General features: G+C 40.6%; 1 long non-coding RNA gene across 3 annotated transcripts in view; it reads left to right on the top strand.

The window, feature by feature from the left end:
• LOC115769707 overlaps positions 1-25,440 on the top strand; it is a 193,849-nt gene that overhangs the window by 159,477 nt on the left and 8,932 nt on the right. For 2 of the 3 annotated variants that reach the window (XR_004018780.1, XR_004018779.1), the window contains exons 6-8: positions 1,835-1,913; positions 18,606-18,735; positions 18,798-18,912. This is a non-coding gene — a long non-coding RNA (uncharacterized LOC115769707). Of the gene's footprint in view, positions 1-1,834; positions 1,914-18,605; positions 18,736-18,797; positions 18,913-24,193; positions 24,653-25,440 lie in introns of those variants that run through there. The other variant, XR_004018778.1, reaches the window with a different exon arrangement.

The raw sequence follows: 25,440 nt of genomic DNA, 5'->3' as shown, positions 1-25,440 counted from the left end.
AGTCAGCCTTAACAAGTTTGAATATGCTCCAAAAACATAAGCCTATTCTAGCTGCCATCTCATAAAGTTCCCAGAAAATGAAGTATCTGCTAGAAAGTTCCTTTATTGCCCATTTGTCATATTTACGCAAGGGTATTCAGTCTTCGGCTTGCCACTGTTAATTCTCTTCTTCTTTTTAAGTTATGCATTACAGTTTTGCAATCATTTGTCCATATTTAATCAGCTCAGCGATTAGCAGGGCACACATGGCGTATGATTATTATTATTTTTCTGGTTATATAAATTAAGTGTTAAATAGGCGCCAATAGGGCTATAATCTATAGACACTTACGTTAGTATTGAAAAACGTTTGCCAAGTCTATAGAAAAAGCGCGGGAAAAAAGTTGAAGATGGAAATTTGTAATCGAGAGAAAAGCCTTGCACAGCTCAATTTAAGTTGAAATTAAATATATTTATTATACTTATAATGAACTCTTTTAGAATATTTGGCGCATTTGCTATAAATTGAATTTGGCAATATCTGAAGCTTATTTTCTCTGCTTAAATGTGAAATAATTTCTCTTCATTTATTTAACTTTTCCATTACAATTATCGGTTGGCTCTTTAAAAGCTGCTGCATCAATTGCCATATAATTGTTGTTGTTGTATTTATTGTTGGCAAGCAGCCATAAACTCACACACACACACACACAGAGAGTCTCACACACACAGATAGGCAACCGCACAACCACACACAACACCACAGGGAGATCAATGCACCGTCACAGTGGGTTACAAATGATGCGAGTGTTTTTCCGCTCTGGCATCTTATTTATGTTATTACAAGTACTCACACTCACACTCACACACTCGCAGTTGGTCTCATGTTCGGCAATTGACAGCAAATTAGCCATACATATGTATCTAGATACATTTATTGGAAATGCATTTGCCTCAGCCCAGGCATATTTTCATGTGTGCAAGCTGTTTTTTTTTTTCGGGAGTTCGTTCGAGATTTCCGTGTGTGGCAAGCGGCCGCAATGTGCCACAAAATGTGTTGCATGCAAAACGTTTTCGTTCACGTTTTTTTGCTTCCTTTTTTCCTTTCGATATTTTGCACTTGTCTTTCTGGCTGGCAGTTGGTGGCGCCCACTTGAGTTGATCAAATCCGCGCCGTGTTGCAAATTGATTCGATGCGGCTGCGGGGCGGCAACTTGTTGACGTCATTGTTAGCCACGCCCCATTTGGTGGGCAATTAAACGCCTGCCGACCGTTGAATAGATATGCAAAAGCGTTGTGCCAAATTTATGCTGCGCACTAATTGTAGATACTGTATCTGGCAGATACAGCGCCCGCCCCGTCCATTTAAACTATTAAATATTCATTTTGACGGCGCCAAAAGGCGAAGAAAAACATAATTTATTAATTTGTTAATTCGTTGTTTGTCATTTTGCGGCTTAAACGTTTCGTTCTGCCACAAAACACATCAAATTTATGGCCCCCAAACGGGAGAGCGATTCGTTCAGAGAGCCAAAAGCCAAAGTTTCTCTTCTCTCTCCTCTGTCTCCTCTGTCTCCTCTGTCTCCTCTCTCTGCTCGCTTCGTTTCGCTGGGGATCTCTTTGGGGTCTCCGTCTCCGACGCTGGCAATTAACACGCCAAATTAGCGAGCAGCTCAGTCGACGTCGACTGCGACGCCGACAGCGACGGCGACGGCGACTGCGCTGCTCGATCGCTTTGCCGATTTTGTTATGATAAATGTTAATTTTTCTATGCGCAGCCACGCAAATAAAACTTGTTGAGCATTTTTATTGATACATTTTGATATATACGAAAATTTATTTTATTTATTTACAGATTTATGAGCTCGTTGCTTTGCTGCCCCAGCCAAATATTTGTATAGTTTATTTATGGCGAGAGCGAGAAATAAATAGGGGTATGTATCTGTCTCTGTATCTATATCTACATATATATATGTGCGTGTGTATGTTGTGTGTGTATAAATTTATTAGCTGACTTGAACTTTTTGTTGTTGTTGTTGTTGTTGTTGTTGGTTCTCTCCAAGAGTTGTTGTTGTTCTGTGCTGAAGATTTGTTGTGTGGCCGTGCAGCCGGCAAGGTGACTGATCTTCTGGCCAAATGTGTCAAGTGGCCGAGAATTGAGTTGAGTTAATAAACAGCAAGGCAGCCCGTGATTTAGGGCTGGCAAATTGGTCCAGCAACGAGCTGAGCTTCTATAATGTGGGCCAAGTGGTAATTGAGTGGCAGAACGTGTGAATTTCAAGCTCAGCTTTAAGGGCTTTGAACGAAATGTGTTACGTAAAGGCTGCACAACTTTTAAAATATATATACTCTATTTTAAAAAAAAGGACATATTAATATGCATGAATTAACTTTAAGCACAGACAGCGGGGAGACTCTCAGCAGCAGGACTTGTCAGTGTCTGCATTTATCGATACGTATACGTAATCTGACAATCACTTTGCCGTGCCCCCTGCCTGCCTTCTGCCCGCCCCGCTGGCTGTCACACACGCGTGGCAACTTTGTTTGGCATGCCCTCGGCTCGTCGTGGCGGCAAAGTCTTTTGCCTGCTGCCGCTTCAATTGCTTCAGCTTCTTGGACAATTTTATTACGCTTTGCATTGCATTTTGTTGACAGTTTTGTCAACAAGCGTTGAAAATTGGCTAAATATAAATATATTTGTGCATGTCTGTTGCCCGTCTCCCAATCTCCCAGTCTATCAGTCTCCCATCTCCCATCTCGCAGTCTCGCAGTCGCTGGCTGTCGGTTTGTTTGTCGCAATATTTATTACAACGACAACTCGTTCGCGTTGTTTATTTATAAATGCGTTTATAAATAGGTAGAAGATGCAGAAAAAAAAAAAACGCCAACAGATTTTGGCTGCTCAACGCTTAGCTGAGACGGCGGCCCATCATCATCCTCATCAGGAGCATCAACAGCATGAACGGCCAGCCGAGTCGACGAAATCTCAACCGGGGCGCGTATCCACCTATCTTTCTCTCACCCCACTCTCCCTCTCTCCCTCTCTCTCACTCTGTGCACACTCAAGCGAATTCGCAGCAAGCATGACTTGTAAATAACTGCAAGTTAAGTATCTGGCAAAGTGCAAAGTAGTTGCCAAGCAGCAGCCAAGCAACCGACTATTCCCCTTCCCTGCTCACACCACACCACCCCACCCCACCCCACCCAACTGGCAGCCCGCATTGCCCATATTGCCATGTGCTCCTAATGAACTGGGCACGCACTTGGCGCGCTCAGCCATGGCATGATATATGGCATCCACTTGCATGGGGATGCTCCGTTGTCTGCCTGCCAGCCTGTCTGGCTGGCTAGCTGGCTGGGATGCTTCCTCCATAAGACGCAGCAAATTGCCACAGCCGGTGCACATTCTAGGTGCTATATGGGAGTTTATCGCTTTTCCAAGAAGTCAACGCCGTATTCAATGCTTCCGCATCAATTGAAGCTGCCAAGCAGCAGGAAAATTCGCAAACTTAGACGAAATTGAAACTATTTTCGGTTAGCTGCAATTCCAAAACTGATGAAAGCCACAGCATATGCTGAGAGTTAAGCCAAACGCTGGGCTGAATTTGAATAAGCACAAGAGTGCTCGACGTAGAGATGCCCTGTGTTCTGTCTTTAACGGCATGCCAGAGGAACGTTCTTTGTGCTTTGATAAGAAAGTCCATATATATATATACATATATATTTTACTAAACGAAGGATAAAAGCCGGCTGATAAATGTGAATAACTATTTCAAATCTCAAAATCTTATAAGTATATACTCAATGCGTTAGGAGATTCTCCCGGCTGTCTATTATCTACCCTCTCCAACAGGCTTCATCCGTAGGCTTAAGAATTTAAGAACCTTATCTAGAATTTATTGATGAACTATTTATATTATTTATGTTTATCCATATTATATCTATCCAAGCAGCTAATATCTAGAATTTATTGATTAGCTCAAAGCTCTTAAGCTCAAATTTGCATATGCCATAAAAGACGCCCAATTTATTTCACATAAAAATCCAAAGCGGACTTAAATCTTATAAACTTTGCTGTTGTGTGCTTCTTGGCAACTTTATCCGCAAGTTTGTTAATCAAAAGTATCTGCCTCTGGGCGGCTCGGCCATTACATCATAGAGATCAGAGCTTAGTTCACTCATTAAATGCTTAAAAATAGAAGTTGTTAATCCGCTGAGAACCCTGTCACCAGGCACATGTATATATATATATATATATGTGGCTGCCAAATCAGTTAAATGCGCCGATTCGCCGCCGACTCAACGTCGGATCAACGACCAGCCAAACAGGGAGAAAAAAACGGTGGATTGTACTTTTCATTTTTTTACATGCGAATATATATACATATATATATATATATATATATGGTATATATTTATACTGGAGCTGCTTGTCTTCTATGTGATGGGGCATAAAAAACGAAAGACAACTTTCGGCTGAAGCACCAACAACAACAACAACAACAAGAACAACAACAAGGCAACGGCACACAAACAGCAAAAACGTCGCAAAAAATATATAAAGGTGAGCAACAACAATTTAAATATTTTGAGAGCGATGACCCAGAAGCAGAAACAACCAACAACCGACAACAACCGACAACTCAAACACCTTCTGTGCTGGCCAAGCAAAAAACAAACCAAAAAAAAAAAAGAATACAATATGAAAAAAGTTTAAGAATTACACAAAAAAATATTAAAAAATAAAAGCTAAATGAAGAATTTGCGCGTTTGTTACGCGCGCGCAACAACAAAGCCAAATTTCATTTGTAAGAATGAAGAAACGAGCAACAACAACAACAACAACAACAACAGCAACAACAACATTTCCATAAGCCCAGTTAGCACGGTTTCAGCTGAGCTTCATTCAAGACTTTTACGCTGATTCTGCCCTATTGACGCATTGACACATGGAGCCATTGTCAGATTGACAGCATTACGAAATGAAACAACAGCAGCAACAACAAGAAGAGGAAGAAGAAAACAATTAAGCATTTGTAAACAGTTTTGATGCTGCTCCAAATTGCATGTTGCCAGCAACATGTTTCCAATTAAGCGCAACATGTTGCGCTGGCGCCGCCTTGAGCCTCTCCGTGTGCCGCCGCCGTCGTCGAGTGGGTGTCATAAATCTTTTGGGGCGGCTTTTGTTGTTGCTGGCAACGGCGAACACTAATTGGTATTAGCCCGGCCCGCCGACAAGTTCTAAAGCCAAACTCGATTCAAGCCAAAAGGGGGCAACGGCCAATGGATCAAACGTAGCTCTTGTTGCCTTTTTTGGCCTTTGACTTTGGCCGTGCGGATGCCGCCAGCAGCAGCAGCCACAGCCACAGCCACAGCAGCAGCAGCCACAGGTGGGCGTGTCGAATTCGCTGTTCGGCTGTCCGGAGACGCGTTGTGTTTTTTTTGTGCCATAGTCCGGCAATAGATCAGCTTAAATGCCGAACTGACAGCAGAGATTCGAGTGAGCGCCTGCTTTAAAGTTCGCGCTTAAAAATAGATGTGTGCGGTTACCGTTTCAGGTGCTTAAATAGATGAATTGCCTGGCAGCCAGAGAAACGCGGCGAAAACCAGTTGATATTATGACAGACGAGAAATCTAAGTGAAAAGGTTCAAGGTTCACGTTTAGCTAAGCGTTTAACAAAAGTTTTTAGAAGCCTCGGCTCGCTTCCTGATTCCAATATGAACCTGGCGTGGGACTCTAACCTTGATTAGTTAACGTTGCACTTTGATGATGATGTACATCATTCGTTGGGGTTGAACCACTCGACACAGTTTAAAACGAAATTTTTATTAAAATATATCATCAGACATTTAGGCAATATACAATAATACGATTAAGCTTCAACACGTGTGAGCAAGAGTATTTGAACTTCGGCTTGCGTGCAGTTATCTAATCTCTCTCCTGTTTTCATTTCGTTTAACTTGTTTTGATGCGTTTTTGAAACGTCAACAATGCTTGGCATATGGTCATAATGTTACCTCAAATCCGCTGCTGGGCATATAAAAGTATTGCAAATTTAAACCGCACGTATAGCTATATAGTATATATATATAGTATATTTATATATATATTTTTTAGTCGTTTTGCAGCTGGCAACGAACCCGTCAACGACGTGCAAAGTGCAATTTATTGCCGTAGCGAAAACGAAGCGAAACAAAATTGTAACTCAAATACAAATACAAATACAAATATAGAGGCAGGGGGAAGGGTGGAGAGTGGAGGGGCGCACACGGCGATGGGGAGGCGCATGCAAATGCCCAGCTATGGCAACAGCAAAAGATACAGATACAGCTACAGCTACAGCTACAGATACAGATACATACGTCAATTGCGTCGCCACAACGACGACGACGACGACGACGACGACGACGACGACGCTAAAAATGAAAAATTGCTTTTCAAAATTAAATCAACATTTAATTTTCTCGTAATTTGCTACCGCAACCGCGGCCGGTGGCACCCGTGCAGCCGTGCCGCCGTGCCACCGTGCTGCCGTGCCGCCGCGGCAAGCAGCGCACGCATTTTTCTACAAATTAATTTTAGCACAAAGATCGCCAGATACACACCGAAATGTATCTAGATACAGCAGCCGATACAGATACAGATACATGGCTATGGATACAGCGGTTGATATATAGACATGTCGTATTGGTTAGCCATTAAATGACGCCAGCAACAACAACAGCTACAACAACAACAACAACAACAACGAAAGCAGAAATCGTTGGCAGGCAAGTGCCAAATAAAACTTATTACTAATACGCCGTGTGTGTCGAGGCAGAAATTCGACTGAATGCGGCGCACAGCGCATGAATCTATTATGAATTAGACTTTGAATGTCAGAACAGAGTGAAGCACACACACACACCCACACACCAGCACACACACACATGTGCATATTGGGGGCATAAATAAATATGGTAGCATGTTTTCCATATGCCGCCTGGAGGGCATTTTCCGAGTGATTTTCGGATTGAAATTTAGATTTGCGTGCGATTTATTGTATTGAAATATTGACTGGTATTTATTGGAATTGAAGTGGCACAAGGCTTACAACAAGACCTTTGATTATTGTTTGTGCAAGTGCTTAAAATAAAGCCCTTAAAGCATGCCCAATTTAAAACTCAACTAAGTTGCGAACTAAACAAAACATTCCACTATAACTATTTGACTAGAAGAACCATTTAGTCGAGGCGAACATGTTCTGGTTATTGTCAGCTCATGTTGGGTTCTCAGCCTTATAGAGCATACGTATCTTATATATCCAATATTCGGCAATAATCCATCATTAAAACGATTCTATATCAATCGCAATGCCAAGGCAAATCACACGCGCCATAACTCTAAACAGAACACATTTGTCACCGAAATTAAACAAACATTCAAATATTTTTAGCTCTTCGAGGTGCGAAAGAGACAGCATCAGAAATAAAAAACTGTGCTGGGCGAAGATTTGTTTAGAAGCTGTGAAATTGTTAAACTGCCATTTTGTTAATAATGCCATCATTTTCCAAATGCGCAGATACAAAGCGAGTGCACACGCAGATACAGCTGCACAGCTACAGATACAGCTACAGATACAGATACAGATACAGATACGGATACGTGCCAAGGTATAGATAGCGCATAGATATAAAACTTAGGAACGCGACGCTTTCATTTTTAGTTCTTTATTGTCTCAAGTTCTTTTGATTTGAAATATTTTGACGTGTCCCAATTTCCCGTCGCGTCTGCGGCATTTGCGCTGCGCAGATAGATTTTTCATCTTTTCATCTGTTGCTTTCAGATGTATCTCGAGCTGTTCCAAATGCTGCTTTTGCTGGCCTTAGCTGGGCATTTATTTATTATTAACTCTATTTGTGTGACAAGCGAGAAATGTGTCAAAATAACATTTCGTATCGTTTCGCTTGTGGTTTTCTGTTGAAGGTTTCTTCCTCCAAGCTGATCGCCTGAAACAATTGCTAAGCACATCAGGGCTGCATTTGGAATGCGATTTCAATGCTAATGAGCGCATATCTGACAGATACAATTTATAAAACTGACAACAACAAAACAAAACAATGCGAAAAAAAAATAGAATACAAGATGCGGCCCAACAACTCGCAGCCAGCCAAATGGAAAGCCCGTACAAACGAGAGTATTCGACTGCAATATACCCATTGCAATTATAGAAATTCGCTTGAATAACTTCAACTATGCCACCCCCTTGGACAATTCCCCTCCATTACAGGGTATCTGGCACAAAATTATTTGTATAGACCGCAACAAAAACACGAACAAAGCAAATTGTTTAGCTTTATTAAATTGTTGACAAATTATGATTTAGTGCTGACCGCATTAACATATTCCGCACATATATTTGCTTCCATTTATTTAAATTTATTGAATAATTAAAGGCCTCTTACAACTCGGTCGTCGCTGTGGGCGTGGCAGCTGTTAGGCTAATGTGCGTTAATCTCGTTGACTTCTGACATGTCCACACGATCATTAGCATATGTTTGCCACGCCCACATGCCTACGCCCCCAACTGACCAGCTCGGTAAGCTGCCAGTTAGTTGCCGTAGGCCCTTTTTACTTTCCTTCAATCTTTGACATTGTCGTCGTTCCCCATTTGTCATGCACATTTGCCACACGCCTCACCTTTTGCTGATAGTAACAAATTTCGCGGCGACTCGCAAATAAGCTCGAGCCGCATTTGTTGTTCTTGTTCTTGTTATTGTTGTTGCTATTGTTATTGTTATTGCAAATTGAGAATTGTTGTGAATACATGTTTGGCATTTGGTTGACGTTGTTTGCTTTGTTTGCAAGTTGTTTTCAATTTATTCTAAAGTGATCGATGGATCTCAGGCATTATGGAAGAGCAGGTGACATGAACTTTGTTAACATATATTTGCCATATTATTATTCTATTTTTGTTAAATTTATCTATTTTTTACTAATATCTATTTGTTATAAAACAAACCGACGGGCTACGTAATAAGCAAAGTGCACTTTGGTTTGGCTTGCATTGCTGTTTTTCGTAGCCTGTCGACTTATAATTCACAACAAGTTTAAGCCTCGAGCGAGTGAAGTAGCTTGTCAATCGGATGGCATAGAAACGGTTGGTTCTTTGAATACCTGTAGGTACGATTTTTATTCATTGAAGATTTCTCATAGAAAAACTAACAAACAGCAGTTAAATTTTCTTCCGGTCCACCTTTAAAACAGAAATACGTTTATTGCTGTTTTTAAGATCTGATTGTTTCAATAGGAATTCTGTTATGTTAATAAGAAAAGAAAACTAAAATTGTACTAAAAAACTAAGACACGCAATGACAACTTTTTTTTGTAAATCTGAAAGAATGGTTCATAATACACACACACACACTCAAACCAAGCACTCTGATTGATGGATTGATCTGGTTCTTAAGGTTAAAGTTCTATGTCTCATTGTCTGCCTGCCTCCCTCTACTCTCGCTCTAACTGTATCTGTGTAGGATCAATCTTCGCCGCATTCAACTCGTTCGCCTTTGCGCCTTGTCATCAATCAACGAATGAAAATATTGAAATCAAATCTGAGCGCGAGATGTCAGCGCCTTGTCATAGCGCAATCGGCAAGTATTTTCAAGGATGATGAGAGCGTAAGCTCGCTCTCTCCCTCTCTTCCTCTCTCGCTCTCTATTTGACTTGCCGATGCATTCGTCAAAGTCTTGCATGTGTGTGTGTGTGTGTGCACATATTTATATCCATAAAGTGAACAAAATCTGACACATGGCGACGTCTCGTATAATTTATGACTCAATTTCAGACAATTATTGTTAAATATTATTAAGCATTCGGCTGGCTGTCAAAACACACAGCAAATTCAATGATTTACAAGGCGGCGACCAAGACAATGACAATGACAATGACAATGACAACAACAACAACAAGAACAAGAACAGCAACAATTGTCGCCTGGGGTGGACAGCACTTAAGTGGATAATCGCGGGGCCTGACATGCATAAGAAGCAGCCGCCGACTGATGAATGGCTGGCAAAAAGGGAATCGGCCACTCAAATTGATGTCAAAACTGATTAAGGAACGCAGCTTGCAGCAGCGGCAGCAGCAGCGGCGGCGGCGGCAGCAGCGGCTCTAGCGATAACAATTGCAGGCAGCGACGCTGGCAGCGCGGCGCGTGGCTGCCAATTAGAAAGACAAAGACAGATCATCAGATGATCAGTGTCAGGCGGCAATTTGTCATTTGAGACGAGCCGCAAACCTGTTGCAGCGCGGCCATTAGAAAAACAGATTGAGCAAAAGCTTGCAGAGAGCGACAAATGGAAGGAGAGAGCGAGAGCGTGATAGAGAGCAAGAGCGCGCGCTCACACAAATTAAGACAATGAAACGCGCTACGCCTGCGATAAAATCAACGTAAACACCAGCAAACAAGAAGCCTGCAAACGATTGCGCTGCTAGCAGCTGCGTTGGCAGTGGCAGCGGCAGCGACAGCGACAGCGACAGCGACAGCGACAGCAGCAGCGGCAGCTCAAGCAAATGTGTGAACAATATCGGCGGCTGATCTCGCCCAGCAGCAGCCCCGGGTGAAACGGGGGTGGGAGGCAAACCGCGCGAGCGAGCGCAATGAAGACCTGGGAGACCTGTTTGAAAACCTGTTGGCCCAGCCACAAGCAGAGCGCGAGAGCGAGAGAGAGAGCGTAGCAGAGCGAATGACTGCAATGATGGCAAGTGGAGCGCCAAGCTGTGCTTAAGAGCCTGTACTTTTTTTGCGCTTCAGCCAACCAATTGATCAATAAACAGTTCACAAAGGTTTAAGCACAACACACACACACATACCTAAGTGCGTATTTATGTGCTTGGGTGTGTGTGTGTGTGTATTCAGGCGAAATTGATAGCAACAACACAAAATGACCCACAAAAACCAGCGAAATGAATGCCACCCAACCCCAGCATGAACCACCCCAAACGCCCATCCTCACACACACACACTCACACACACACTTATACACACCCACATGTTTTGTCCGCCCCCTTTGGAATCCAATCAGCCACGCGTTGGCGATAAAATGCGTTAACAATACGTGGAAAGCTTTGCTAACAGTTTTTTTTTTCGGTATCTGACAGATTTTTGTGGGTTAGGTTGGATTGGGGCAACTGAGCTGTCACTGGGGCTGCGGATAGTAGAGTTGGGGGTGGGCATGAGGGTTGGGGCTGCCGGTGAATTGCGTGCTGGTGAAATAGCCAATGTGTGTATACACACGGCCTGTGCTTGGGGAGCATTACATGCCGCATCACACCTGATTGGAGTTCGTATACAGGGTGTTCGTTCAAATGTTAAGACTTAATTGAGCCTAACCAAAACAGTTATAACATATGTATCTGGAAGCATTGAGAGGATGGCAAAAATACAGGGTGCACCTACAAATTATAAGCATGGTATTATAATTTTATGGTACTGCACAGTACTGTCAGTAATTAAGCATAAATAATATTGGGTAATAATATTGTTGAGAGTTATAAATGTACTCACGAATTACTCAAATTACAGGGTGGCTAATATCTTAATTTACACACTGCAAGCGCTTCAATCTAAAAGCTTTTGTCATGATAAATTGCCTAACAATCAAAACATTAGCAAATATTCAAGCCCCCAACACGCACACAAACACACACTCACACACACACATACGCACACCTACATACATACGTGCCCACATTCTTGCATATGCTCCCTGTATACAAAGCCAAATTGTCGACCGGCCGCTGCACCCGACAGCGCTGCCGTCGCTGCCGTCGCTGCCGGCAACCGACAGAAACGCAAAACGCAAACAAACAAAGCAAACGCAGGGCACAACTCCCATTTGCGCATATCGAAAAAAAAGGCGAAGAAAAAAAAACTTATAAGCAAAATCAAATTTACAAGCAAACCAGCAACAACAACAACAACAACAACAACAGCAAACAAGCGCACACGCAGCCAACGCAGTCAACATCAACGACGCCGCTGCCCTGCAGCTTTGACAGGCGCAGCAGCAGTCGGCAGAGCGGGCAGAGCGGGCAGCGCGGCGAGCATGACGAAAGGACTTTCGCACATTACCACATTTTTTGTAGCCAACCAAGCGACCCGGCCAACACACAAAGCAGTTAAACAGCCAAACAGCCACCCAGTCAGTAACAACAACACCAACAACAACATCAACAACAACTACAACAACATCGAGGGGCAACACGAAAGACAAAAGCTGAAAGCGACAAATGAAATAATAAGAGAGCTTAAATAACTCCACACGAGAGCGTGCATACACATACAGCTTTGTGCAAGCGTGTGAGTGTGTGTGTGCGTGTGTGCGAGTGTTTGCATGTTTGTTGTTACATTGACTTCCGATGACTGCCATCGGCCCACCCGCCCCGCTCACCACCCACTCAGCCACAGTCCCGCTTCCATTCCCAGCCCCTGTCCCAAACATCGCTCAGAAGCTGCGAACTTGTTTGCTCAATATGTTTCACATACACAGACACAAAAACACGACGCAGCCGACGACTGCGACACGAAGCTTTTATGGTTCCCTCCCCCTCGAGTGCTGCTCCTTCTCTCGCCACCCACTCGTGTACGCTAAATAATGACTGACAGTATGTTGGTGCTTCGCCATGCCTCTCTCTAGGTATATATGTACATGTGTGTGTGTGTGTGTGTGTGTGTGTGACCCCCAATTGCTCGCTCCCTCAAACAAACAAACAAACAAACAACTAGAAATTATGAAGCAACACGCGACCAGCGAACCGAGCGTACCAAGAGTAACGAGAGCGCAACAAATTGAGACAGGATGAGAGAGGGAGAGAGAGAAAAAGAGAGAGAGAGGGAGAGAAAAAAAACAGCGATAGAGCGAGAGCTTGACGTCGCAGCAGGTTGCATCGAACTTGTTGCGTGTCGAACGCTGCTGCCACCTTGCGCGTCGCTGCTGCTGCCGCCGCCTTTGCTGCTGCTGCTGCTGCTGCTGCTGATGATATTGTTGTTGCTCTTTCTGCTCCCAATTACTTTTTGCATGCTACCTTGCGCCCCCACTTCACCTCAAACAGTCGCCTGGTCATTCGGCAGCGGCAACGCAATCGTCATCGTTGTGTTGACGTTGTTGTTGCTGTTGTCGTTGTCATGCTTAATCCCTGTAGCGACAGCGGCGCCGTCGACGACGACGACGACGTCGACCCACAATGAGAGAGTGGGTATTGATGTGTTTGTGTTCATGCCTGATATGCTCCACGTTGACGCCGACCGCCCCCACCGCCTAACAACACCGTTCGACCGCAAAGCGCTGGATTCATGTTTTTCACACAGAGCTTACAATGCGCGCAAGTACGCGTATGTGTGCGCATGTTTGTGTGTGCTTGTGTGTGCTTGTGTGAGTGTGTGTGTGTGTGTCTGTGTGTGCATGCACATTTGTACACATTAACATATCAAACCGAACACGAGCGAAACGTTCTCATTTTGCAAATTGACTTTAATATTTTTTGCTGTTTTCTTTGATTCCGTTCGGCTCTTTTGACTTTGGAGTCGGTTTTGCGTTTTACATTTATTAATAATTGTGGGTAAATAAATTAATTAAATTAATTGTAATGTGTGATTTAGTGAATATTAAAGAGTTTTCAATATTTAACAATTATTATCGTCATTGCGGATTAATTAAATTTATAAATATTTCAAGTGCCTAATTAAATGTGAAATATTTGAAATACTCTGAAATTAAGAACATTTAAAATATTGAAATAATATCTTAATTTAGATCTCGCTAATTAGCTAAAAATCGCGTCAAAAGCTCTCACATAGTACGTAGATTAACAATTTGGAAGCTGTCAAAACTATTTAATCTAAATACAAAACCGCAGTCGAACCGCTGCCGTCGCTGCTGCAACAACAACATCAATCAAGAGCGTTGGGAGGAGAGCAACACAGCAACACAAAAGCGCACACACAACAGCAAGAGCAACAACAACAGCGACAGCGACAACGACATCGGCAGCAACAAGAGCGCAAACACCGCAAAATAATAAACCAGCTCGACAAGTCTAAATCACACTCATTAGCAAAAGCCCCCCAAAAACAACGCACAGCAACAGCGCGCGTCGCCGCCGCTGCCTCTGTCGCTGCCATGGGTCGCAACAGCAGCAGAACAAAAATCAAAATCAAAACCACAGGCAAACGCACACATACAAATGCAATCAAAAGCAGCGACGTCGCTGCTGGCGCAGCTCCCATCATATCTCAAATTGTTAAACGATGAGAACGAGATGAGAACCTAATAAGAAACCGAATACAAAAGATAAACACAAGCGTAAACATTTAAGTAACAAAATTGGCTTTTTGTTATGCGTTGAGTTTATTGCGGGGATGCCGGGCTACACGAATGACTGAGAGCGCAGCAGAGAGAGGGAGAGAGAGCAAACAAGAGAGTGGTTTTGCGTGTGTGTGTGTGTGCTTTTGTAAGAGAGATAGAGAGAGTGAGCAAGCAAGCCTGCAGCACGGCAACATTGCTGTTGGCAGCACTGCAACACTGAAATAGAGCGGCACTCTCGTACGCTCATCAGTAACGGCGCACGTGAGTGTGTTTGTGAGTGTGTCTGTGCAATTGTTTTTTCAGTGGGACAGATTGCCAATTGATTGTTGTTGCTGCTGTCGAGTTGTTATTGTTGTTGTTATTGTTGTTACTGCTGCTGCTGCTAGCGTCGCCGTCGTCGCGTTACGCTTTTTGTGCTTTTCATTTTGTGTTTTTATTTTGTTGTATTTGCTGCCTTGCTCTGCCGGCAGCGCTGCCGCTGGCATAAATGCTCTGCCGCTGCCTGCCCTACAAGTGCGATGGGGCGACGACGCTTATGCATACATACATACATGTATGTACTTGTGCATGGGTGTGTGTGTTTTTACATATGAACAGTGTGAGGCTGCAGCGACGCGACGTCGCATTTCCATTTCCATATGTTCGCTGTGCTTTTTTGCCTGCGGTTCTTGTTGTTGTTGTAGTTGTTGTAGCTGTTAATATATTTGTTAAATAAAATTCATTTCGGAATTACTGTTTGTTGTGCTGCTTCTTCTTCGTCTTCCACTTCGTCCGTTGTTTCCTCTACGGATTGGGTGGAAACTTTGCTGGTTTTTCTAACTGAGCTGCAGTTGCAATTGTTACTCTTGTTGTATCTGGATCTGAATCTGTATCTGTATCTGTATCTGTATCTGTAAATGTATCTGTATCTGTATCTGTATCTGTATCTGTATCTGTATCTGTATCTGTATCTGTATCTGTATCTGTATCTGTATCTGTATCTGTATCTGTATCTGTATCTGTATCTGTATCTGTATCTGTATCTGTATCTGTATCTGTATCTGTATCTGTATCTGTATCTGTATCTGTATCTGTATCTGTATCTGTATCTGTATCTGTATCTGTATCTGTATCTGTATCTGTATCTGTATCTGTATCTGTATCTGTATCTGTATCTGTATCTGTATCTGTATCTGTATCTGTATCTGTATCTGTATCTGTATCTGTATCTGTATCTGTATCTGTATCTGTATCTGTATCTGTATCTGTATCTGTATCTGTATCTGTATCTGTATCTGTATCTGTATCTGTATCTGTATCTGTATCTGTATCTGTATCTGTATCTGTATCTGTATCTGTATCTGTATCTGTATCTGTATCTGTATCTGTATCTGTATCTGTATCTGTATCTGTATCTGTATCTGTATCTGTATCTGTATCTGTATCTGTATCTGTATCTGTATCTGTATCTGTATCTGTATCTGTATCTTATCTGTATCTGTATCTGTATCTGTATCTGTATCTGTATCTGTATCTGTATCTGTATCTGTATCTGTATCTGTATCTGTATCTGTATCTGTATCTGTATCTGTATCTGTATCTGTATCTGTATCTGTATCTGTATCTGTATCTGTATCTGTATCTGTATCTGTATCTGTATCTGTATCTGTATCTGTATCTGTATCTGTATCTGTATCTGTATCTGTATCTATATCTATATCTATATCTATATCTATATCTATCTGTATCTGTATCTGTATCTGTATCTGAATCTATCTGTATCTGTAATCTGTATCTGTATCTGTATCTGTATCTGTATCTGTATCTGTATCTGTATCTGTATCTGTATCTGTATCTGTATCTGTATCTGTATCTGTATCTGTATCTGTATCTGTATCTGTATCTGTATCTGTATCTGTATCTGTATCTGTATCTGTATCTGTATCTGTATCTGTATCGTATCTGTATCTGTATCTGTATCTGTATCTGTATCTGTATCTGTATCTGTATCTGTATCTGTATCTGTATCTGTATCTGTATCTGTATCTGTATCTGTATCTGTATCTGTATCTTATCTGTATCTATCTGTATCTGTATCTGTATCTGTATCTGTATCTGTATCTGTATCTGTATCTGTATCTGATCTGTATCTGTATCTGTATCTGTATCTGTATCTGTATCTGTATCTGTATCTGTATCTGTATCTGTATCTGTATCTGTATCTGTATCTGTATCTGTATCTGTATCTGTATCTGTATCGTATCTGTATCGTATCTGTATCTGTATCGTATCTGTATCTGTATCTGTATCTGTATCTGTATCTGTATCTGTATCTGTATCTGTATCTGTAATCTGTATCTGTATCTGTATCTGTATCTGTATCTGTATCTGTATCTGTATCTGTATCTGTATCTGTATCTGTATCTGTATCGTATCTGTATCTATATCTGTATCTGTATCTGATCTGTATCTGTATCTGTATCTGTATCTGTATCTGTATCTGTATCTGTATCTGTATCTGTATCTGTATCTGTATCTGTATCTGTATCTGTATCTGTATCTGTATCTGTATCTGTATCTGTATCTGTATCTGTATCTGTATCTGTATCTGTATCTGTATCTGTATCTGTATCTGTATCTGTATCTGTATCTGTATCTGTATCTGTATCTGTATCTGTATCTGTATCTGTATCTGTATCTGTATCTGTATCTGTATCTGTATCTGTATCTGTATCTGTATCTGTATCTGTATCTGTATCTGTATCTGTATCTGTATCTGTATCTGTATCTGTATCTGTATCTGTATCTGTATCTGTATCTGTATCTGTATCTGTATCTGTATCTGTATCTGTATCTGTATCTGTATCTGTATCTGTATCTGTATCTGTATCTGTATCTGTATCTGTATCTGTATCTGTATCTGTATCTGTATCTGTATTTGTATTTGTATTTGTATCTGTATCTGTATCTGTATCTGTATTTGTATCTGTATTTGTATCTGTATTTGTATCTGTATTTGTATCTGTATTTGTATCTGTATTTGTATTTGTATTTGTATCTGTATCTGTATCTGTATCTGTATCTGTATCTGTATCTGTGTACATATTTGTATATGTGTCTGTATTTGTATCTGTATCTGCATCTGTAGACGTATTAAGATTTGTAGTTGTATGTGTGTCTGTATCTGTATCTGAATGTCAGCTTATTATATTGTAACTGTTATGTCATTTTGCTTGCATAAATTATGATGTGCTGTGGCAAAGGTAACGGATGTCTGTATGTGTAAATGTATTGGCATACAGTGGCAACAGCAGCACAAAAACAACAACAACAACACCGAAACATAATCGATACAGTGGCTGCCCGATGGGGCGCATTACGCTGTGCACCCACACATACACAGTCATAAATTGATTGCGTGTGTATGTGTGTGGCACGTAAACGGAAACAGAACGACAATCGCACATTTCCCAATAATTATATTTCAATGCATCAGAATTTCAGCATGACAGTTGTCTGGTTTCCGTCCACGCGTGCAGCAACAGCAGAAGCAGCAGCAGTCATCCCAACATCATTATCATCCTCCACATTATTCACATCGTCATCATCCTTATCATCCTACAGCTTTGGCCAATTCAGACCATGGTCATGTCCATGTGGCATGCCCCACGCCCGGTCATTATCTGTTTAACAGTTCCACATTAACGATGTTGCCTGGTCATGGATATGGCAACCCCCCGACAGACTGACTGACTGACGGAATGACTGACTGAATGACTGACTGACTGACGCCATATTGTGCCATACATACGCACAATCAACGAAAAGCCGTTGGGCCAATAAGTTTATTACTTGCCTCAATGCATTGACCATCAATTCATGATGTGTGTGGGTGTGTGTGCATGTTTGTGTGTGTGTGCCTCGAGTGTGTTTGTGCTGGTTGTATTTTGTTTCCTGCTCAAGGACTTCCACGCATATTCATATTGAATACGAGTTTATCGTCCTGACAGCCACACACCCACACACCCGCACTCCCGCACACACATGCCGCAGCACTTTCCTGTATAATTTATGAAATGCACATCATGCCCACAACCTCAATTATGACTGCCATTCAGCAATGTGTCCGTTGGCTAACCAAAGGTTGAAGGCGATAATAATACGTATACGAATATACAAATAAATATATACTATCTATATAATTGGTAATAAGAGCATATGCAAAGAATTTACTTTATTTTTCAAATAAATGTTGTGTGTTAAATGAAAAACTTAAATTAAACTTACTTATTTTACAGATAGATCGAATAGACGAGGATTAACCAAATTAGATTGACTATATAAACCGATCCGAGAGATCGATTTGATGTAACTTCCGCAAACTCCTCTGCTGTCGGACTTCTCCAACGTCTCTTTAGACGCAGCCTGGTGAGTTGATTCAAATGATTTCCAAGCCGAGTGATATTATTCGCGGCCTGTATATTTATTAGATCCCTGTAGCAGGAAGCACCTGACAGCTTGTGAAGTGTTTTGACTTGCAGGACCCTGATCTTCACAGTCTTCCCGTACACTAGGATTCCATAATGCCAAACAGGAGCTTTGCAGGTAATTATGATCATTTTAATTTAATTCTGTCTCCCCCTCAAATGCTGAAATGCAGTTAGTTCACATGATCCACACAAGTTAGTCCTTTGCAAATCCGTAAGGATTTGACCGAGCCATGTCTATTTTTCTGAAAAGGATAAGTTTGCTTATTCATGGACAGCATTTGGGGTAAATAAAATTAAATTTTGAAATGTTATACATTTTTAAATTCGTACGGATCCCTACTATTAATTGGCATTCAAAGAAATTAATAAGCGAGGGGGAGTTAAAAAAACAAGTTGACAAAAAAATAATGCCCAATTTTGATGATATAGCACTTTTGCCTCGTAAGGATCAGAATTATCGATTGGCATCAATAAATAAAAATGTTAATTTTCATCCAAGTCGACGAAAAACGTTATCAAAATCGAGGTCGGTTTCAAATCAAATCTTTTTGATAATTGTTTTGAATATCTCGGGCAAATATTGCCTGATTTTGAAAAGCATAAGGATAAAACCAAGCTATGCTTATATTTCTGAAAAGGATATTAATCACCATAATTTGGCTATCCCAATGTCCTTTGTCCTCATCTCCCTATTGAGAATGTAAAAAATACGGCTGAGAGTCCTTAAAACCGAAAATATATAGGGACACTTGCTTTGTAAATTTATATGCCTATTACCCTGCCGTATCCTTGCGAATCCTGCCAAGTAATGTCTCAAACAATTCCTCTGGACAAGAACCATAAACTGACCAAAGGACATCCAAATCGTCCTTGTGGTTGCTGAGAAATGGCTACTTTTTTAAAAAGGACATTCTATTTATAGTCATAACTCTTTCAAATCCTGAAGGATATCGGAAGGATATACCTTTTTGAACTCGTGGGCAGAAGGACTATCGATTGGCATTCAAGGATTTGCATGATTCGACAAAAATTTTTGCTAAAATTTTTCCTAGGGGTAAGGTCGCAAGTGTCTAAAATCGAAAAAATCCGGGCTAACTTCGCCATTTGAAGGACTATCGGGATGTCCTTTGGACAGAAAATAGTCCTCACCCTCCCATTAAATAATATACACTCCAAAGGACGAAAGTCCTTCAGACAGCGAAGTTTTAAGGACAATTTTGTGCAAAGAAAATAGGCCATAACTCTGTTATATCCTTGCGTATCCTGACGAGTCCTGTGTCAAAAAAATTGTATTGACTAGGACTTTCAACTGGCCAAAGGACATCGCGATCGTCCTTGTAGTCGATCTGTAAAGAAAAAAACACATTTTAATAAAGTTTTAACAAAATGTGTATGGGTATTTTTGAAAAGAAAAATGGACATAACTCGGCCATATCCTTGCAGAATTTCAAAGGACATGGTGCGTTAGGATCGTGGAGAGCAACTGCATCGATCTGCATCAAAAGATTAGGGGGTCATCTAAGAATCATGGACTTGGCAAATTTTCAGTCGCGGGCCCAACGAAAATTGGCTGAAATCACAAAAAATCAATAAAATTGCCATATCTCAAAAACTACAAGGACGATCGCGATGTCCTTTGGCCAGTTGAAAGTCCTAGTCAATACAATTTTTTTGACACAGGACTCGTCAGGATACGCAAGGATATAACAGAGTTATGGCCTATTTTCTTTGCACAAAATTGTCCTTAAAACTTCGCTGTCTGAAGGACTTTCGTCCTTTGGAGTGTATATTATTTAATGGGAGGGTGAGGACTATTTTCTGTCCAAAGGACATCCCGATAGTCCTTCAAATGGCGAAGTTAGCCCGGATTTTTTCGATTTTAGACACTTTTGCGACCTTACCCCTAGGAAAAATTTTAGCAAAAATTTTTGTCGAATCATGCAAATCCTTGAATGCCAATCGATAGTCCTTCTGCCCACGAGTTCAAAAAGGTATATCCTTCCGATATCCTTCAGGATTTGAAAGAGTTATGACTATAAATAGAATGTCCTTTTTAAAAAAGTAGCCATTTCTCAGCAACCACAAGGACGATTTGGATGTCCTTTGGTCAGTTTATGGTTCTTGTCCAGAGGAATTTTTTGAGACATTACTTGCCAGGATTCGCAAGGATACGGCAGAGTAATCGGCATATAAATTTACAAAGCAAATGTCCCTATATCTTTGCGGTTTAAAGGACTCTCAGCCGTTTTTTTTGACATTCTCAATAGGAAGGATGAGAACAATCTGTCGGCCAACGGACATTAAGATAGTCTTTAAAATAGTCAAGTTATGGGCGATCTATTGATTAATATCCTTTTCAGAAAAATAGACATAGCTCGGTGAAATTCTTATCCTTAAGGCTGAGGGGACGCAATAAAATGAAAACTTTGATTTAACCCCTCGATTTTCGATATTGTACATATTCAGAAAGGTCGAACATTTCATTATCAGAACATTATTTATCCGATATTTTCAAAAAAATTATCAAAAGTTCAAATCGACCCGATTTTTCGAAGAAAAAAAACGTGATGTAAGCCCTTGCTTGATTTAGACCTTGATTTGTTTAATGCTAATCGGTAATGCTTATCCTTACGAATCCAAAATACCAAAATCGGCCGCGATTAAAACGAATATTTTGACAGAGAACTTTTCGGGATACCGTATACAAGTCTAAGACAACTTATGACTTAAAAAAGTCTTCTTTTGTACGACCTTTTCGTTAAATTTAGTGAATTTCCAAGGTGAGAACTATTTGTTCCTTAAAGGACATGAGAACTACCTCTGTAATGGCCTTTGCATAGCTGATTTAGAGATTTTGTTGTATATTTTGGTTTGTCGATTAATCGGTAATAAAAGGATAATTTGTATGTCCATTTGTAAGCGGATAACCCGTTCAATACGAAACATCGCGCTTACAGGAACCGCAAAAACGGTCGAAACAAAATATATTTTTTTACAAGTTTTAATGCTTCGGATCAAAGTTATTGAAATATTTTGATGAGGATTTCGCCTTTAAGGTATCTGCCACAAGACTAACTTGGGCGGAAAATGTTGCTTACAACTTTTTGTCGATGGACTTTAAACACATTTTCATGCATTAACAAAAATTATATTAACTAATTATTTAAAAAATGCGTTTAAATAAAACGAAAAGGCCGATTCTTGGTGATTCTAATCAATCGAAACTATGCAATCCGATAATTCGAATTGAAATAAATGTTCAATTAAATCAAGTCTCAGTTTGAATGCCAATCAAAATTGCGCATACGCCGGGTAGGCCAATTTAGTAATTTTCTTCTGGCATTTATTGTCGCAATTTATTGCTAGAGAATCAACAAATTGTTATTTGTTTAATGCCAAATGCATTTTAATTGAGTTATTGTTGAGTTAAATACGCCTACAATTAGAGAATGCGTATGGACATGCCACAAGAGGCAAGCAAGCAAGCAGAGGCTGCAACAATGCCCAGCATGTTGCTGGCGACGAGTGTAAATGACGCACTGTGGCTTATCCTTGTTGTTGCTAGCACTCAAAACTCGCACTCACGTACACACGCACACAGGCACACACATACACACACACAGCCACACAGGCACACTTAAAGCGTCATTATTAGCACAACACACACACACGCACACACACAGCTGCACAGGTCAACCATTATGACCACTTGCTGTGAGCTCATCGTTGGCCGGACGTCGTGTTGACATACTTCTGCCAACAGTTGATCTTGTGGCCAACCGCAGGCATGCGGATTTAATCCATAAAGGATACGCACACAGCACAAGCACACGCATTACAAATGCCCACGAGTGTGCGTTTGCATGTGTGCGTGTGTGTCTGTGTGTGAGCCTGTGAAATTTTAAGCACGTCCGTTCGGGTCTAACGAGCCACGTTTCATACTCCGCATTCCCTGCTGCTGCTGTCTCGACTAGCCTGAAAGTAGGAAAATCTGTTGAAAATTGTGCAGCCCACAAATAAAGAGGCACACACACACACACACAAACACACACAGAGGCACAGCTGAGCCGTTATATTAGTTTACAAATCACACGTAATAACAATTGACACACAGACACGCCCAGCAGCCCACTTTGCCCCGCCCACATGCTGTGACATTTGTTTGGCTTTTGGGTTAATTAAAATATACGCACACACACGCACACACACACACACGCACACGCCTGAAATGAATTCTGATGCAAACTCAACTTGCAATTAGATGAGGCATAAAATGTGGTCAGCTGTGCGTGTGTGCGTGTGTGTGTTAACTGTAAACATTGCAAATTCTCTTTTTGCATAAAATTCATTTTTAATTTCATTTTATTTTGCCAATGAAAATGATTAACGCTGACTGCACTCGTTTGCGTACGTGTCTGTGTGCCTGTAGTTGTATGTGTGCGTGTGTGTTGCATAAATAAATTAAAATCAATGAAAAAATAAGAAATGACCACAAGGGCACAGCTGTGTCTGTGTGTGTGTGCGTGTGTGTGTTAAAAATTGGCCATTTTAACATGCGCATTATTACAATTAAAATTAATTTAATAATAAATTTCAAAATAATTACAATGCACTCGCTTAAATAAACGTTTGCCCGATTTTAATGGGTGCGTGCCCTAGTCGGGAGTGCCCGACTAGGAGATACCCTAATACCTTTCCATCTTAACTCCGTTGTTTATTGTCCGATTTTCATCAAATTTACACTATATAAATATGGCATGCATATTTTTGTATGTACCAAAGCGAAGCCCTCACTGTAGCTTAAGGCTCCAAAAATATGATTTCCTTTCTATGTATGAATATCTATATAGAAAGTCTGCATACTAACATAGAACATATTGTGTCTCTTATAAGCTTCGAGCTATATCTCAGAAAAGGCATATTGATATCGATTATCGTAATAATAAGACAACTTATCGATAATTATATTCATTTATACATGCACATAGATTGACATCTAGGCAGACGGATAGATAAACAACAGCCAGAATATATCAACTTTATGCTTTCTTCTGCCTGTTACATACATTTTCACAAAGCCATTATACCCTTTCAACACATTTTATATGTGTGCAGGGTATGAGCAAATAAAATAAAAAACAATGAAATATATGTAAATAAAAGTATCTCAATCAAGTGTGCATATGTTCATATACACGCTATAGTCATCTATATATTTATACGCACGAGGGGCGGCTGAAAAGTACTCAAAGGAAACACTTTTTTGTTTTTATCTCATATGCTCTATAATTTCTGACGACCTGCTTATTTGTCTGCCATTGTCTTCCTGCAAGCCATTTCTTCCAGTCTGTAAATAATAGAAATAAAATTTGTTCGTCTTTTTAACTACCTTTCAGCCTGCCCTCGTGTGCACACACCTCTCCAATTGGCAGTCTGCTGCAACTGGTTGGCAGCCCAGGTAGAAGTCAGCGATTCGCAAAATTCTTACAGCTTTAATGTGGGTCTCTTCACTTTCGCATGGCGCTTGTGATGTTAACAATTTATAAATTTAAATTTAGATATTGTTAATATAGCTATTCCATACAAATGTCTTATATGTATATACTGTCCAATCAAATGCTAAGTGTGTTTTGTTTATCTATGATTGACTGATTGACAATCAAGGCACAGCCAAAAGGATGAATGCTAGGCAGATAATTTATTCACATTATTTAAAGGATGCGCTGTAAGTGCATATTAAAAGGACGCATTAACTACAATTAAGTATTTTTCAGATTGGTTTCAATTTTTAAAATCTATAAAAGTTTGAATCAATGCGAGTCTTATCGTATTAAAAAAATCACTCACAAACGAAAGATAAGTTTAAAAAAGCCTTTCAATGAAAATAAAAAAAAATTGTACATTACACTTAAGATATTTGAGATATAGTATATTTATCATGTGCTAGAAAAAGTGATTAATATGCATAATTTAATTTGTATTTCTGATAAAAGTCTTTTAAAATCTGCAACGATCCGCAAATTGACAATTTGCTTATCATGCTCAAAATCACATTACTTTTCCTACACTTTAAAAAAGTTTTGGTTAGAGCATTCAGTAACCGTTATGCTCTACTTATGTACGCAACACATAAAACAATGCAACATTTTCCCTGCACTTTCCACAATTTTCGCGAAAATAAATGCAGCACAGATTCGTGTGTGTGTGTGTGTGTGTGTGTGTGTGTGTGTGTGTGTTTGTGTCTGCCTCTGCCACCTGCCACATGCTGCCGCTCTTTCGCTCCTTTTGTTTATATTTTTTATTTTTTGTTAATTTGTATGGAAAATCACTTTTTGCGAAAAATCCATTTAAAAATTACGCTGTTTTTGTAAGGTAACAATGCATACAACAATTTACACACGCGCACGCTGCAAATTTGCATAACATTTGCCCGGGCAAACACACGAGTGCAAAGGATGTCACACCCATACACCCACACATACACACGCACACAAACACACGAACACACACACGGTTTGCCCAAGCGTATAAATTCACATAATAAGTCTGTGTCGGTGTCGGCAGATCTCTCTGAATAATGTGGATGCTGCGGCTGATGATGATGCGCCGCGTTGCACGTTGTTGTTGCGCCCTCTGTTGTTGT

The sequence above is a fragment of the Drosophila novamexicana genome, unplaced genomic scaffold (assembly GCF_003285875.2).
Source record: "Drosophila novamexicana strain 15010-1031.04,08,12 unplaced genomic scaffold, DnovRS2.1 tig00004554-arrow-pilon, whole genome shotgun sequence".
Lineage (NCBI taxonomy): Eukaryota > Metazoa > Arthropoda > Insecta > Diptera > Drosophilidae > Drosophila > Drosophila novamexicana.
The sequence above is the reverse complement of the archived record's forward strand: the minus strand, read 5'-3'. Positions and strand labels throughout refer to the sequence as shown.